The sequence below is a fragment of the Bidens hawaiensis genome, unplaced genomic scaffold, assembly GCF_021521415.1.
Source record: "Bidens hawaiensis isolate Kalapana, Puna unplaced genomic scaffold, B.hawaiensis_p1.1 tig00009894_1, whole genome shotgun sequence".
In the NCBI taxonomy this organism is placed as follows: domain Eukaryota; kingdom Viridiplantae; phylum Streptophyta; class Magnoliopsida; order Asterales; family Asteraceae; genus Bidens; species Bidens hawaiensis.
In genome coordinates this window covers 1-18,660 of record NW_027491743.1, presented here as the reverse complement: position 1 = coordinate 18,660, position 18,660 = coordinate 1, and the positions used below count along the sequence as shown (strand labels likewise).

Below are 18,660 nucleotides of genomic sequence, written 5' to 3'. Positions count from 1 at the left end.
CTTTAAACGTTCTAAAACGTTCAATGAAGTTCTGGGTGTTCAAAAAACAATGAACATCTTTAAACGTTCTAATACGTTCTAAGAAGTTCAGGTTGTTAAAAAAAGTTTAGAAATTCTGATAAAGTTTAGAAGTTTTAAGAAGTTCTGGGTGTTCAAAAAAGTTTAGAAGTTCTGATAAAGTTTAGAAGTTCTAAGAAGTTCTGGTTGTTCAGAACTTCTAAAACTATAAAAAAAAACACTTGTAAACATGAAATTGAACACTGAAATCACTTCATATAATCTCATAATCATCAAACAATCGTCAATCGACCGTTAATTTGATCATTGATTCGATCATATTAACAAAATATGGAGCGTCTGCAACTGGGTTTCTGCATAATTCAAAATTGATTAATTGAAACTTCAAATTGATGATTAACTGTACCAATTTCAAAGATTAATTGATCAATTAGTTCAACAATTTCAATTTCAATTGGGCAATTTTATCAACTGACATGTGAGCAACAATTGATGGCTGTGTCAGAAGAAGATGGTGGTCGCGAAGGTGGATGATGGACGGAATCGTTGAACGGCGATGGTGAAGGTGGACGGAATCGACGGGAGAAGAGGTTGACGGAGGTCGACTCGCGTAATTGTGATTTTAGGATTAGGATTGTTATTGAAGATGGGCGTTCCAGAATGTCGCGTACCTATTGTATGATAAAATAGTTTCCTAAAAATAACCCTCATATATATATGAGGGTTATCCTAAAAATAAGTAGTTTTCTAGGAAGACTAGGAATAAATCATAACCATTGGATCATGTTAATCAATGGTTGAGATTTAAAATTACCAATAACCGATATAGTTTCCTAAAATTATTCTTTCATCATTATAACCGACATAGTTTTCTAAAATTGTTCTTTCACTATCATTTGTAATGCCAAATATCAAAAATTTGTTAGTTATTACTATTACTAAGAAACTCCATATTATTATTTGAACTATACGTCTAAACGTTTAATAGTGTGAACTGTGAATAACTCAATCTTCTAATTTATTGAACTGTTACTCTATAAAAGGTATTTTGGGCCGTGGAAACAACATTCCGTTTTGGATTTACACTTGGGCTGATAAAGTCCAATTAAGCTATGTTGTTTCCATTAATATTGTTTGAACCAGAAGCCTAAAATGTGTGTTAAAAGGAGAATGGGTGCACCAAGATAAGCTTGTTTGGTTTTGGCATTGGAAATCGACCCTAAGCAGTAATGCTGAATTTCAAGAATTTAATATTTGTGAAAAAAAATACTCGATCCTTGCTCCTCCTTTGCCATTCAACATTCCTGGATCTGGGCTGAAGAGCGACTGGCATGTTTACTGTGAGATCGATTCGTTAGGATTGATCTCCCCTGCAATCCGAGCACCTCTTGCAAATTATATTGGAACAATTGGATTTCTTTGAAGATTAGGACTTCCGACGCACAAAAAGCATATATGGGACTAGAAGAATGATAAACAAAAGACTTTACAACCCGTTTTTAACTGAACTTTAGATAAAAGAAAAAAATAGTTTTATATTTTGTTTTAAACTATTTATTTATACTATATATAATATAGGAGTGAGGGACCTCTTAAATTTTAAGAGGTATCACTTTTGTTGCATATTATACAAGTAGCAATGCATATAATTTAAAAAATGTAGGGGTAAAATAGTCTTTGTCTATTAAAAAATAATATACAATAATGGTCCTTCAACTTTAATAAAGTTTTGTCAATATATTAAATACTTACACATTTTCCCCTTAATTAATAACCAACTACCCCACAACATTTTAACGGCTGTAACTTTTTCACACGCTAATATTTTTTCTAAAAAATTACACCATAAAAACGAGCATTTTATTATCTTTAATTTGAGTATCATATTGCTATAGTTTATTAATTTTTAAAAACTAACATGTTACATGATTACCAGTTATTATCGGCAATGGGTCGGACATGTTCGACTAATGGTATTAGAACGGGTTTGGGTTGGAACAAGTTTATACAAAAAGGGTAAATTTAGTTCATGTCGGGATGAGTTTAGATCGAAAGGGTTCTTGTCAAAACGAGGTTCGGGTTAACACATTTTCGGGTCGGAACATGTCCGTCAAAAAGGATTTTGTTAAAAGTAGTTTATTTGAAATTATTGTACATTTCATATTTGCTTCTTGCTTGTCGCCACCTGTTATGCGCGTCCAAGCATCAGTGACGTGGATGACATTGTTTATACATATCGGGTTGCTCGCGTATAGCCATTATGTGGCGCGCTTACTGGCACCGGTTACACGCCCGATGCCACGTTAAACGCCTACCACCGTCGGGTTACGCACGTACCGTTGCGAGGTTACAAACGTACTAACACCGGTTATATTTGTGCATACACCGCTGCATCGCGCGAACAACTGGCTAGTATATGATTTATGAGCATGTATTTTTGCTTTGTAAGTTATTTATTACAATCGATTTCTAAAATTAGTCTTGTCAATTAACTAATTAAATGAGTAGTTGGTATAAAATCATTATTAATAGTTAAAAAAAAAAAATAGTATCCCCCCCCCCGTTTCAAAAGAAAAAAAAAGTTTGTATGTAGTAAGTTATTGTGGAGAACCAACATCCACTCACGTACCCGGTGACTATCCATTAATGGGCCATCCCACCCATTATTATTATTATTATTATTATTATTATTATTATTATTATTATTATTATTATACCAACCACTTAATTAGGTTAAATTGTTTCTTTTAATAGATTAAATCACTTTTCCGAGATAGAAAACACAACACGTAATTCTTATATGTTGTATCGTTTGTCACGTAATTCTTAGCTTCGGATGCTATGGACCTTTTGAATAGAGTTCAGAAAGTCATGAATAGTAACTTATCGGCTCATAAGAACCGAAACTTTGTTTTTAGTAGGATTGAGTTTGCTATAAAAAACGGGGTTGCGGCGCAGCTTGTTTTCCGCTTACATGCCATTTCATTGTAAATCGTTTGGTTGTTTTTAATATTAAATAATAACAAGGAGGTCAAAAACTAGTCAAAACATCCTTTTATAATAAATTGTTTAGTTACAACTTACAAGGCATGTTCTTAATGAAAGATTGACATGATACAGTAAAAATAACTTAACAACATAACAAAAACAAATCTTCAAACTTTTGTTTGATGAAGTTTTAAAGAAATAAGGTTATCAATCAAAGGTAGATGGAGAAAGAGAGTGAATGTGAAAGAAAGGTATGTGTGTAATAAGTATAATGATGACGCTTTAGATCCATATATTCTTAGACTTCAAGATGAAGGACCACTCACAACCATCCAAAGCTTTCTTTCAAATGTAAGGTAAGTATTTATAACTTATAAGGTAGAATAGTATTTTATTCATAGATATATATATATATATATATATATATATATATATATAATCTTTAGATTGGTAAAAAATGATTATGTATAAATGGAAGATCAAACTATTTAAGTATGTGGTAAACTAATTCTCATTTTTGTGAGGTGGTACGATGATTTGAGTGTAGAACATGAGGTCAATAGTTCAGTCTATGTACACTACAACCTTTTGTTGTAAAAATATATGTTAATAATAACTATAACTATTTCAAATATTTTTTTAACAGCCAACGAATCCTCTAAATGAGTTACTGGCTAAATTCATGACATCGGGATATACTCACATTCAATCCTAGGAAAACCCTCACCTAAGGCCAACACCCGTGAACACTCGCCCGAAAACACGACAGCGTGGTGAGATAAAATCTGTTCAGTTCACGGATCAAACTAGCGAACGCCACCTTAATCGCCTAGTCTCTCATTATCATCCGGTACAACCAAAACTAAATGGTGAGAAAAAAAATCAAAACTAAATCACATGAAACAACAAATCTCTCTTTTACTGCTTCATCAGCTCACTTGTAACTTCACCCTGTGACAGATAAATGCTCGTTTCTCAATCAAATCCAAAAATATCAGGTGGATTGACCTTCCAATAGGTTATAAATTTTTTTGTTGTGCATTTAGTCAGGCGCTTTAGTGGAACTTAGCTAAATAGCTAGTTGATAGGATTGTTGTACATGTTTGTTAAACGAACATATTAAGAATATATTTGGATTTCAATTCCCCTCAATTCAAATTCCTATTGAAATGTTCAGAGTTCAAATCCAATTCCTTCAAATTTCAAATCCTATGCAAATTCCAATTCCAATCCATTACATTTCATGAAACGAACGCGCCCTTAAGATCTATTATTTGTATTTATGCTACAAACACATTTTCAGTTAAGGAGATAGTTGGTAAATAAATTTTATCAGTGTTCAATATATGAATTCTTTACATACAATTCTGTACACAATATGTGTATTTAGGGAGTAGGTTCCTTCTAAGGTAAAGCCAAAGCATAAATAATACAGAGAAAATTCTCAATAAACTTTTGATATAAATCGAACGAATTAATCATTACAAGAAATGTCTTATTTATAGACACTTATGATCCGGCTCGTCAAGACCTATTTGTTCGTTAGTTGTGGGCCTCACAACTCCATTCCTGGCCAAGTTATGCCAGTTTTTATTTTGAATCTTTTATTTGTCATGTTTCTCTGTCTAGTTGGTCCAAATAAGAGTTTTGTCAATTGTAGGGCAGTGTTAGTTGGTTCAAACAAAAGTTTTGTCAATTGTAGGGTAGTGTTTGTTATACAGGATTAGCATGCGAAAGTGAATGAACCATTGTGAGGCAATGAAAGAAAAGACTATGCTAATTAATTGGTCAATCGAAATCGAATCACCTATCACACAAGAAATTTCAAACACATCGAAACCCTACTTATTTTTCATTTTATTCTCTCTTTCACATACCCTACATTCCCAACACCACTACCACCACAACCTAGCCGCCTCAACCGTAGTCACCGCCACCACAACCAACACTGACACTACCACTACCAACATTGCCACTATCGCCGCCACCATCCTCACCACTTGACCACCATCATCGCCACCGCCACCACCACCACCACTACCATCGCCATGTCCATTTTCTTTAGTATTATGGGAATTCTTCATCTATTCACATAGGTTGGTTAATTAAACAAGTCAATAGAACGATAATGATAAATGCTCTTTATCCATTCAGTTTCCTTGTCTGTTTCATCTCTTCCGTTCATTCGATTAGCTCATAGTAAACAGAAAAGAGAATTTATCATCACCTTTAACTATGTGAATTAAAGTGTCTCTAAAAAAAGTAATTTGCCCAATAAGATTTACCACGTGTATGAGCTTACTATTATAGGAAACTACAAGTCAGACAATCTAGTGATAAAAATGATCAATTTAGATCTAGATAAACAAGAAACAAGATAAATATTATTTTTTTAATAACAAAAACATGACTAGAAAATATAAAAGTTATCGGGCTAACATGCAAACGTTAGGTAAATGATTTACCTTTGATATTAGTTGATGCCATAGCCCATACGAAGAACAATATCATTGCAGGTAATTTTCCTAGATTGTATCGCATGTGATATGTTGCAAAACAACAATAATCATTTATTACGTATAATTATGATCTTTTTATCATTTTGGGTCAATATATTTACAATTTAAAAGATCATACATATCAATATTTTCAATGAATTAATTCAAGCATGAAGTAATCTTCCTCTAGAGCTCTAAACATAGAATAGTCTTTATTAGATCTTCCTCTAGTCAATCCAATCACATTCCCTAATGCCACATGTAAAACGGTTTAAAGCTAACTTGCATAGTGATATGTATGATCTTGGTCAATGTGGGACTACGGGTGAGCAGAATTAAAGATTTTGAAGTTAGTTAAAAGAAAATTAAGAACTTCAAGGGTACATATATTTGTCATTAGTTGAAAGTTGCTTTAAACTGTCGTTTTAAGCTTCTGGTTTTCTCAGTACAACTGGTGATAGTTTAGGGGGTGAAGATAAAACTTTGCCTTGAAAGTTCTACAGCGATGAAGATCAGGTTGTTATAATCAAAATCTAGGGCTTGGAACCACTAATTCAATTCTCTCTTATTACTCACTCGTTTCTGATTAATTCGCCTTTCTTAATTCTGTAATAACCCTAAATCAATTTCTTGAAATAGTGATTGAATAATACCACTTCGTTTATGGCTTAGTGTTCTTCGTTGTTAACTATGATTTGAATTCTTCATTATTGTTAACACATTAGACACCTTGTAACCATCATCAGCAAAAAACATATAACTATTTAAAACTGGGGTTTAAATTGTATGATACCCGGAATTGCTAAATAAATTTGACATTAAACGAGCTCGATCTCAAGCTACATACACGAGCTTGATCAGGCTTGTGATCCTAAACACTCATATAATTTATTTAAGTATAACATTCTTCAAATAATATAATATGGTTTTACCGTTCTGCCGTTACCCCCTAAGTCAAATTCCACACCTCAAACTCAAATGGCAATTTGATGAATCATCACACATGCGTTTTAAAGTGTGTGGGCGGGGGACAAGGGAAGGGAAGGGGGGGGGGGGGGGTTGAAGGTAATTTGACATTTAACTATGCAAATGACTGTTTGATTAAATTCGAGTTTTTATTCATCATCCTAACACATGAATATATTTTATGCACACATGAATTCGCTCATAACATCATGATTCTTATCTTTCTTTTATTCTTCGTTAAATCAAATTATTTAATCACACATAAATTAATATAAAAATGGAAAAAAAAATTGAAAAACTTATATTTAATAGCTTTATATTAGTTTTTGTGGGTGGAATACTCTTGGGACTTGGATGGTAGTTATTTTGGATGGAAGTTTGGCCAGATTTTTGCATAACTTAACTGAAAGTCAATATAGCATAAGCATCCAACTTTGACCGATCAATTAGTCAGTTTGAGACTGGTGGCTTATGACAGTGAGTGATTAATGTTTACATTATTTATTTATTAATTACTAGTTGAACTTGTTTGAATCAATATAATGTAAACTCTACTAATGTATATGCAATATTTAAACTGTTTTCAAAATACTTTATAATTCTCTATATATTTCTATTAGTATGTCATGTATACACTACGGAGGTTCACACGGGGTGCCTACATGGCTCAAATGATGCTCCATGCATAAACACCGAGCATCCCATCCTCTCCTCATGCGTGACGGGGTGCGCATGAGGGCCACTGCGTAACTCACCCATGTTTCCCATTTTATGACCCCATTACTCACAAGTCACAATCTCACTCAATCATATTATTTTTCCTTTTATATATTCATTTCTTTTATGTATTTAAATAATTTAAACATATGAAATGGTAGGGAGTGAAGTATAACATGAGTTGAGTGGTGAGGTTGAATGTTGAAGGAAAAACTGAAATAACGCGCTCTGACGTGGTGAATGATGAAGAGTAAGAAAATATGTGTGATAGCTAACAGGTGTTTGATTTTGATGCTTGACTTCTTTTTTTAAAACGACCAATTAAGTAACGCCGGGTACTCCGTACGCGGCCCCCATTGGCTAAAGGTAGCCCGAGCCGGCCACTAGTCCGGACGGACGGAGCCCCTAGCGGTCCACCTATTAAGGGATTCACCAGATAAAACCTGACCCCCACGCTCGTCAAATGGCACGACAACGAGGAGCCGGTAAAACCGATTGAGATCAGGACTCGAACCCTGGCAAGCCAGAGTCATCCCTCATATCTCTCATATAAATTGGTGATAGTGAGGTTTGAACTCCCTCCTCACACATCCGATTTATGATGCTTGACTTCTTTTATCTTCCAAATATCATATATGGTGTTATTAAAAAAAGAATAATCCTACAATAATCAAATTAACTACTTAAAACCTCTTTTATTTAATTCACTTGGAGAGAGAGTTACATCATTTGATTTCCCTTTGTAAGACACACACGTGTATGGTACGTGTGTATATATTTTGTGCGTGTATCTAATATAATATTAATTAAATAAATAACTAGAGTAATAGTCACTCCACAAATCACAACTCAACCATCATTTTCTTGATTAATTATTAAAGAAGTCCTTTTTGAAACTTGTAATTGCTTCCTAATTCAGAAATCACAACACTTTCTCGCTTCTTTAATTGATTTTTACAAAGAAATCTAGGAGGGTAATTAACTATAACTATTTATCTAGAAATAAATAGTTAGAATTTTGTTTCTGATCGTCAAATTAATAGAATTATTCAAGTTAGTTAAAAACAAATTGTGACACCATATTTTTTGCTTGTAAGAATTGTTAGCATAGTTATTGCGGAGACTTATAGGGAAATCATTTATCATGGATTTTTTATACCACTTACACTTAAACACACTTTACTGTGGAGTTCTTTCCTAATCCACTACTATTATGCTAAAAATATGTTGGTGATATCTTAGGCATGGAGTTCTTTATAGCTCAACAATTCTCCTGTGACAGGATATAACTTGAATTTTCTTAAGGTGTTACAAACACCCCCGACTCATCGTGTTCGATGAGCTTTACCCCACCAAACTAAACATAACAAAATTGGCTCTTATATCATTTGTAACATTCGGCTTCTCCTTACCAACATTTGTGTACGCTTGTCACCAAGGATCTCAAGGATTTGCTCTTATAAGTTAATTGCCCGGATAGAAATTTTATAGGAGATCACCCATCATGGTGCTGAGCATGCTAACTGTGGAGTTCTACTCTAGTCGACATGTTGGTTCAAACAAAATTGAACTATGTAATATTTACCTAAGGTGGTGAACAAATTGTTAAAAAATGACTCCAAAAATGAAAAATTACTCTAGTGGCATGGGACAAACATTCATATAAGATTTTAATCTAGTTTTAAATTTTCCCAAGCTTTGCATCGGAAGAATACATGAAAATATGATTTTTCATCAAATTTGTACACATTCGACTTTATTTATATATAAGTTAATTAATTGACAAATAATGAGTTTGATATTCTCCTTTATTTAGGAGAAAGAGAGTTTTGCAACAAATCAAAGTGTGTCAAAAATTGAATTGAATTTTATAAATATGAAATTTGTTTAAGGTGTTTCTGTTACACAAACTTTTATATCCATAAATAGAAAACGATTTTGAAAAACTTACTCTAGTGGCATGGACGCATGGCATGTGTCAAACTCAGACATCAATACAAGATTTTAATTCAACTTTCAAAATTTCACAAGGCTTGTGTAATTGCAGTGTTTTGAAACCCGGTCGGGTCGGTCGGACCGGTTCGACCGGGACCCGGTCCCTATACTGGGTCGGGTTAGTATATTTGGGCCGCTTTGAAAAACCCGGTCGGTTTTGCCGGTTGACCCGACGGGTGAACCAGTAAAACCAATTTTTTTATTAAATTCAAAATGTAATGTGTATGCCGGGATTCGAACCTAGGACATTTTGAAGATGAAAACTTTTATAATTACCCATGACCCAACCAACCAAGCTTCATTGATATCTTAATTGATCAAACATATATCATATATGTTTAAAAAACAATATATAAATCATAGATAAACATTAAAGTTTGTTATTATTATAATTTTTGGTTATTATTAATTTTTATATGTATATGAATTATATATATATAAGTATATATATGTAAATATATATTTAAATTATTTATTACGTCATCCGAGTCAAACACCGGTCTGTCCTCCCGGGTCGGTCCAACCTTTGACCCGGTAAGGCGTCCGGGTCGACGTCCGGGCCGGATCTGAAAACATAATTGTGTCTGAAATTTAGATTTTATCAACTCCGTACATAGTGATTTCACTTTAATATAAGTTATAGAATTGATAAATAATGGATTTGGTGTTCTCCATGATTATTTTACAATAAATCGAAGTGTGTCAAAATTAAGTTAAGTTGTATGTGATATCAATTTCCAAAGTAGTTATGTTAATACGAAACCTGAAAAGGTAATGAATAAAAGTTTTCACATAGCCGAGTGGACAAACCTTGAAGTTGTATATAAAATTTCTCATGTGTTAATTCCTTAACTATAGGAAATAAGTTATAGCCCAAAAGTGCGTGAAACACCATATTAAACACTTTCACATGTAACCTTGACCATGGTGTTTATTTTACCAAAATTGGTTAGAATAGTAGAATACTAGACACGAGTCAGAGCAGAACATATTTTCTCTTTTAGGAGATTGGCCTATGTTATTACTTCTTCTTTTCCATAATATGAAACACCAAAATTTTTTGTGTTATCTTGGGCATGCAAGTCATTTTAATAAATACAACCACTACTGTGTGAAACATACACGTTCATTTAAAAGTAGACATGAAACTCGCTTTAGAGGATCCGTGTCAAACAACACATTGGTCTGAATCTTTCCACGCTTTAATTTACATTATTGTAATCACGAATTCACGAATTGTGAACATCAATTTGCTATACGTGACATGATCAAAACACTGTACACTAATCGAGTAGTTTTCACTTTAGAAAATACAATAAAACCTACCTTAATTTGCAACAAGCCTTGTTCTCCACCTTACTCCATTTTCACCATTTTCTCTTTCTAAACACTCTTTTCTTTCTTTCTCTCTCATTTGGGGTTTCCCCCCTCCTCTGTTTTGGGACATCTTCACAACACACAAACACAAACACAAAGAATCTTCAGCTTTTTCTTTATGGTATGTCGGTCAAACCCTCTTCATGTTTACTAATTCTTTAACCTCAAATTCAACTTTACACTCTTTATGTTCATGTATCTATATGTGCACACATATATATGCATCATGCTTTTTTACATTTATCCATAATAACAAGTTACTAGCATGTGCTGATGTACATGTGCATGTGTTGTCTCCCTGATGTCATTTTAATGCCTTCCCTCGATTACTGCACCAATTTAATACCTTTTTTGGAAATTTATTAACCCTTTTACTTTTCATGTGATTCCAAAAAAACCCTAATCTAGTTTTATTCCTTGGTATAGCATGTATTTATGTTCCTTATTTTTACAAACTCTTGCCAATTATTTTTAAATTTCTGGTGTTTTTATCTATATGTTTTGATTATGGATTTCCAAGATGTTTATTACTTTAAAATTGGCTAATGAATAGTTAGGTGATTCATGCCATAGTTGTTTTCTCGTGACTATACTATAAAACCGTATCAAACACTTCTGGTCAGTTATGCCTGGTTATAGTAGCTAGGAGAGATAAAGAGATATGATTATGCGGATAAATATAACCGTTTTATGTATGACACTATGACAGTTAAAATAACATGTACAAATGTTTATTCAGTTCTACACTTTAAATTGGACTTGTAACATATATATTCTACGTAACAATGTTCACAAACTTTTATGAATTAAAATACTATATTTAAAAAGCATAGAAATCAAATTAAAGACACACCAAAACATCTTTTTTCCTCCCAAAACTTTTGTCTAAGGTTCATAGGTTGTCTTGTCATGTCTTGATCCAACAAACTGACACCCATCACTTCTATAAAAAGAATGAAAAATTATGTGTCTTTGTTCAATTAAGGATATGGGTTTGTGCACTTTCATATGTTTTTACCATTTATAATATTGCAGATTTGTTGATATGGAGAAGATGAAGGTTGACAGTTATTCTCCCACATGTGTTCTTGAGGATTATTTAAGGGGTTTGGAATCTGATACAGTTTCCTCAAAAGAAAGCACATCTGGAAGTGATCAAGATCATCAAAAGGATTCAAAGTTTTCAAAATGGATGGATTTTGTTCATTTGATTAAAAGCAAATCTAAGAAGTGTTTGCATCCTATTACTAGTGGTTTGCAATTATCAAGAAGATTAAGTAGCAGTTTTAGAGAACAGTTTCCTGTGATTCCACCTTCTCCAATGGTGGATATGAGTTATTTTAAGCCTCATTGGAAGAACTTTACATTCTCACAGTTGCAATCTGCCACTAATAATTTCTCAAATGGTAAGATTTTTGACAATCTTGATTATTTTTTATCTGGATGTGTTTTAATATTTAGGGGTTGAAATTGTGTTCGGTTAGCGGGTTTTGGGTAGGTGGCTTGTAAATTAATTTTAATCGAGTTCTAAACGGGTTGGTGGGTTGTAATAAATGAGTTGACGGGTTGATCTTCTCAACTATATTTTTTTTTCTTTTATTCTAGTTTAAACGGGTTTATGGATCAAGCTGTTTAATTAAACGGGTTAAATTCATGAGCCTGCCCGGACACCGTCTGATAACGATCCATTTAATTAAACCGGGTTAATTAGGTCAACCCGAACGACCCGTTTATTTACTGATAAGTGGGTTAAAAAATCAACCTGAATGCCACCTGTGTTAATTAAATTGGTTAAAACAGGTCAACCTGTATACAAACCGTTTAATTAAACGAGTCCTAAACATGGCCTTTTTTTATTAAACGGGTTTAACTTGTCAACCCGAACATGGCCTGTTAACTTTAATGGGTTTAACATGTCGACCCGAAGATTTCCCGCTTAATAAATCAGTTAAACAGACCAACCCGAACAAGACCTGTTGTGTCTGTGTTTTGGGTTGTATCCGGAATCGCCACACCTAATTTTACTTATTAGTTCTTGACATAACAAGAATTTACCAAATACCATGTTTTATTAAAATTACAGGATTATTTGATTCTAACTATTATACATCACATAATTAATCACATTACAAATTTTATAGAAAACATGATTGGAAAAGGAGGTTATGCTGAGGTGTACAAAGGAGTTTTTAAAAATGGCCAACTTGTTGCTGTGAAACAACTCACACGAGGCCCGATCGATGAACGAACCGCGAGCTTTCTATCCGAGCTAGGCATCATGGCTCATGTGAACCATCCGAACACAGCCAAATTAATCGGTTATGGTGTTGATGGAGGGTTACATCTTGTTCTTGAGTTGTCTCCCAATGGTAGTTTAGCTTCATGGCTTCATGGTTAGTAATAATTATAACTTCTAAATTATTATAATTGTGGGCCCAGACCGGCCCGTTAATTATTGTTTCTTGATATTAAAGTGTAAGGGAGTAAAGGGTTAAAGCTTAAATTTGAATTATACAATTTTGTGACAGCTTTGAAGGAGAAATTAGATTGGGACATTAGGTATAAAGTTGCTTTAGGGACAGGTGAAGGTTTGCTTTATTTACATGAGGGATGTCAAAGGAGAATCATTCATAGAGATATTAAGGCTGCAAATATATTGCTTACAAAGGATTTTGAGCCTCAAGTAAGTAAAGCCTTATTTTCATTTGTTGGTGTGTTTGTGACAGAACAGAAACACAAAATAAAAACATACTATTTAGAGAACATAATCAGTAAATGACAGTTTTTGGAAAATCATCTTTAGGTCAAAATTGAGACTTTGTGTGAGGGAAATTGGATCCAAAAGTCAACGTCTGGCCCATTGCAGTCGGCCCTTTTCTAGCCCATTATTTCGTTAATAGTTAGTTAGTTAACATACCGGTTTGGAATTTTGGATTTGTATTTTGGTTAACTAATTTGTACAACTTAAATAATCAAAATATAAATATATAATAAATTGAGAAAAATGGTAAAAAACAGCATAATCCTTTGTTATTATTATTTAAAACACAAACTGTTCAATTATTCTATTTGGTCCTCATCATTACATTCATTAAGTCACAAACTTTAGTCTAAAAGTAGAAAAATATGTGACTATCAGTGTGTGATTTTTTAAGTTTTGTACACAAACAGTCAAATAGCAACCATTATCATTTCAGATTTGTGATTTCGGGCTAGCGAAATGGCTGCCGCGAGCATTGGACACATCATACGGTTTCAAGATTCGAAGGCACATTCGGGTTTGTACATTTCATTACTGTTTGTAAAGTTTGTATAGCTGTATCATACTAGTATTGTGATTATTAAATTTCATAATTTTACTATTTTGTGTAGATATCTAGCTCCAGAGTATTTGATGCACGGAATCGTTGATGAAAAGACTGATGTTTTTGCCTTTGGTGTACTTTTTGTTGGAGCTTATTAGCGGTCGTAGAGCTCTCGATTATTCCCAACAAAGTCTTGTTTTATGGGTATTGTTCGTCACTTCGTCCTCTATTTAACCCGCAAAGGGGGTGGCATTATGGGCTGGGTTGGGTGGGTTGAATAACGGGTCAAAATATGTAAACTTTTATATTTGTTTGAAACAAGTCAAAGTTGGGTTGACTAGAAACATTTGACCCGTTTGGCATGATCAAAAAAGTAGTTCAACTTGACCTGTTTTCTGTTCATCTAACTTTTTGACACGGTTTGAAATATTAATTTTAAAGGAACATTTGGTTTACTTAAACAGGCAAAACCGTTGCTGAGAAAGAATAATGTTAGAGAGCTCGTGATCCTGCGATCGTTGATCATTGTAACACCCGACAATTGCATTTAACGGTTTTGGCTGCTTCTTTATGCATACAGCAATCATCCATTCGACGCCCTGATATGAACCAGGCATGTATAATATAATCTTTCAGATGAGCTTGACTTGTATCAAGCAGCATTTAACCATGTTTAACCGCGGTATAATGTATATACAGGTTTTACAGATCCTAAAAGGTGAATATGGTGGATGGGAATTCGCGATGCAAAATTGTAGACGTCGGTCGTCATTGAAGAAACGTTATGAAGAGCTTTTTAGCATGGAAAATTACGGTACGGTCACTTCACAAAACCCAAATCATGATGGTTGATTAGGTTTTGTTATATTAAAGTTGTAACTATCTAGACAATTTATGAGTCATGTTTGTGAAATTTTGAAGTAGAAATGTTGTATTATGTTCACATGTATAATTACTTTTAGTTCAATTGTAAAAATATATATATGTATTGTTGTTTTAAGAATGAAAACAAAGGTTGTTGGTGGATCCAACAACATTTATATGATGAAGAGTATTTGTATTGTCATGTGACTTTTAATATCTTATGAAGAACCTAAAACAAGATCATTTTTGAGAAAATTGGGAGTATAGGGATAAAGACAATCAGTGAGTTAGAAATACCTTCCTTGAATGTTGAATAGCATATATTTATCAGGCTAACTATTCCAAGAGTTTCTACTATTCCAGGGGTAAAAAGATACTGTAAAGTTAACTTAAAGTATACTCTAAAAATTGTTATTAAGAATGAACTCGCAAGCTTACTTGCAAAGATAGAATGAGTACTTTTTATTTACAAGGTTTTCTCAAGTTTAAGTTATATAAAAAAAAAAAAAAAAATCCAAACGCTGTGAGTGTATTGCAAAGATATCTTCACCATTGGTCTGTCTTCAGTGTTCACACGTTTTTAAACGCGTTTTGCGTATTAGTAAAACATATTTTGTAACATATTCTTGTACATTTATTATCCGGTCAACTGTTGTTATTCACTTCCCTTAATTAGTAGCTAGTTTTGCTCCTGTAATTATGTTATTACAGTAAAGTCTGTAGGCCATCTGATCTAATTGTATCCGGTACAACTGATTCTTCCTTGGACACCATAATGATCAATCACAAGAAGTAAAATAAAGAACAAGATAAAACTATGAATGTGATAGTAACTTGATAAACAAACTTCTTATTCCACAATAATCAGTATGTACAATCGTAATGTCACAAGCCTTAAATAGATAATGAAGTGTTGCGTTGGATGGGAGGTGACGGTTTTGTGATAACCGTCCCAAACGATTATTCGTGACCAACTAACATCTCCTATAATCACAGAGATTATCTCAATCTACAAGTTGTTTGTTGGCCAAAGGCCCAAACATTAATCCCGCAAGCCCAATTCGACCAGTAGAAACCTCAATATAAAAATTTATATGTTAAACAGAACAAAAGAATTCATTTACCAGTAGGAACCTCAATAGAAACTTCATCAGAAAGTTACCACTACTCTGTGTTGGTACTTAGTGCCAAGCATTATTACCACTTAACTAAGTTACTACTGCTTAATAGTTAATTGCCACTTTATCATATTCTTTATTTCAGAAATTGTTTTAAAAGCTACTAACTTGTTAGGTTTGCCCCTTGAATTGAAAGCATTATATGGATCCCAACATTCGAATAAACACGCAATTGAATTTTAACAAGAATAAGATGATAGCATTTATTCGATACCAAATTTATGAGAAAATATTCAACTAACAATGGACTGATCTTTATTTGATTCAGATACATGATTAATGAATGATGATCACTTAATCGAGAATATTAATTAAATAAATTCTTGTTTTCTTTAGTAAGTCCACTCTTTCGGGAGAAATATTTCAGGTGAAGAACTTCGGTTTTGAGAGATGACACATGTTGGGCTCGACACATCCCTGTTCTTCTTAGGTCTAATCTGATCGCATTCTAATCCCATCACATTATTGTTATGCTCTGAAATAACCAGAAAAAACATGCGACGTTAATGGTACGGTAATGAATGGAGATTATTTACAAAAGGTTAATATTAGATATATAAGATTCAAATAAAACCAAATATATGTGTACCTTGAGGCTTGATTTGCAAGCCTAATTCGTGTACGTTGAGGTTCAAAGCTTTTACAACACGAGATGGAAGGAGAATGGGAGCAATTGCTGAAAATAACCATCAAAGATATGTTCAGTTTAAAATTGGTTATTTAAGACATACAATACTGACTCTGGTTGGGACACCAAAAAAAAAAAATTTCTGTTGTATATTATTTTTTTACAGCCTGTTTTATATTATTTAAGCAATTAATTCGGATATAATGATTAAAAAATATAAATATGATTAAAGTTTATACTTAATATATAATAAGTATAGGATGTGTTCATTACAACAGTCTTTTAAATAAAACATAATCGAAACTGAGCTCCTTATTAGTAAACGAGACGACTTTGTGACTTAAAAGTTATTAGTATATAATTTCTAGCGATTTAAAAGCTCTCTTAGTTTAAATATGGTTCTAAAGAAACAATTATGACATATCGTGATGATATCGAGACAAGAATTTACCTGGTTTTCTAGGTTTTTCGGCTTCGGTTTCCTGCTGTACGAGGAAGAAAAACTCCTGTACCACAAGATCTTTGGCCAGAAACTAGAAACATAGCTTGCATACCAGGTCCTCCAGCTGCCCAATTTGTGGAATACTTGGTCTTTTGATCCGGTTTTGAATAATTCTTCCAATGCTAGCAACACAAAATAAAACTATTTAACATTTACACCAAAATTCGAGTTCATATTCTTTTTGAACAAGCAACTCCATATATAAATTACTATGTACAATGTAAACGGTCTAAATCAACTTTCTTTACGACAACAAACAAACTAAGACGCGATCTTTTAAAATAACTAAGACCATTCCTAGTCCAATGCCACAAACACCAGCCGCTTGTGACAAGGACTAGGCTTTGCCCCTTGGCATGAGCGCTCACAAACGGAGATGTGGGCCCATTCACTCACAATTATAAATAAACTAGCTACGTGCCCGCGCGATGCGGCGAGGTATGCACGCAAGCATGACATCGGATGCGTAACCGGTGTTACTGTCTCTGTATGTGCGTGACTTCATAATAATACGCGCGTAACCCGACGATATTATACTCGTATTGCGGCATTGGAATCTTAACCGGTGTTAGTAAGCACGTCACACAACGATTGTGCACGCTCAGTCAGGTGTTGGTGCGCACTTAACGCTACATTGAACTCGTCTTGACCCGCAACCCGTTCCGCTTGATAATTTTCTAACTGAAATTCGTTATGACTCGACTCCTTTCAACCCAAACCCGTCCTGACCCAAACCAAATTAACTTTTTTTGTATCGACTCATTCCAACCTTAACCTTTTAGACCCATGACCCGAACGACCGAACCCGCCCGATTCGTTTGCCGATCTTTAATAGTAATCACGTAACAAGTTAAGTTTTTGAATGAAAAAAGTATAGCAATACCATACTCAAATTAAAGAGAATAAAATAGTCGTTTTTATGGTATAATGTTTTAAAAAAATTTTAGCATGTGAAAAAGTTATAAACGTTTAAACGTCGTCGGGGTAGTTGGTTTAAAATAAGGGGTATATATGTAACTATTATATAAATTAACAAAATGTGATTAAAGTTAAAGGACCAAACTTGTATTTATTTTTGAATAAATTAAAAATAAACCATAAAATTTTGCTAAAAGACAAAATTGTCAAAATACAAAATTGCCCCTAAAATGTCTTAATTTTATGCATTATACTTTGTACTAAAAATAACAAGTTTGGTACCTCTTAAATTTAAGAGGTCCCTCACTCATGCTTTATATATAGTATAGATATAGATAAATAAAAAGTATGTATAATTGTATAGACATTGTACACACACGATACTATAAAAGTGCATTGATAATTTGATGCCAACTTCATGTAGTAACTGGTCAATGAGATTCTGGAATCTGGAATCTTTCACATTCTATATTGTGCTATAACATAATTGGAAGAATTCAGAATCTTTCAACTTATGGTGCTGATTTATTTATATTTGATTTCATACTTATTAACACAATTTGCAAGTTGCAACACACCGGCTAAACGACAGTTAAAAATGATATGAATATACGTTATTTTATATTCTTAAATACCCTAACAAATTTTTAGGTTGGATGTATAAATCTCGTCAGTTAACAAGTTGACTATTTTATACAAGAGTTGA

The 18,660-nt window shown here is 33.3% G+C and overlaps 1 pseudogene; it reads left to right on the top strand.

Moving 5' to 3' along the window:
• Window positions 1-11,443: 11,443 nt before the first annotated feature.
• LOC143533763 (receptor-like cytosolic serine/threonine-protein kinase RBK2) lies at window positions 11,444-14,812 on the top strand (annotated as a pseudogene).
• Window positions 14,813-18,660: the final 3,848 nt, after the last annotated feature.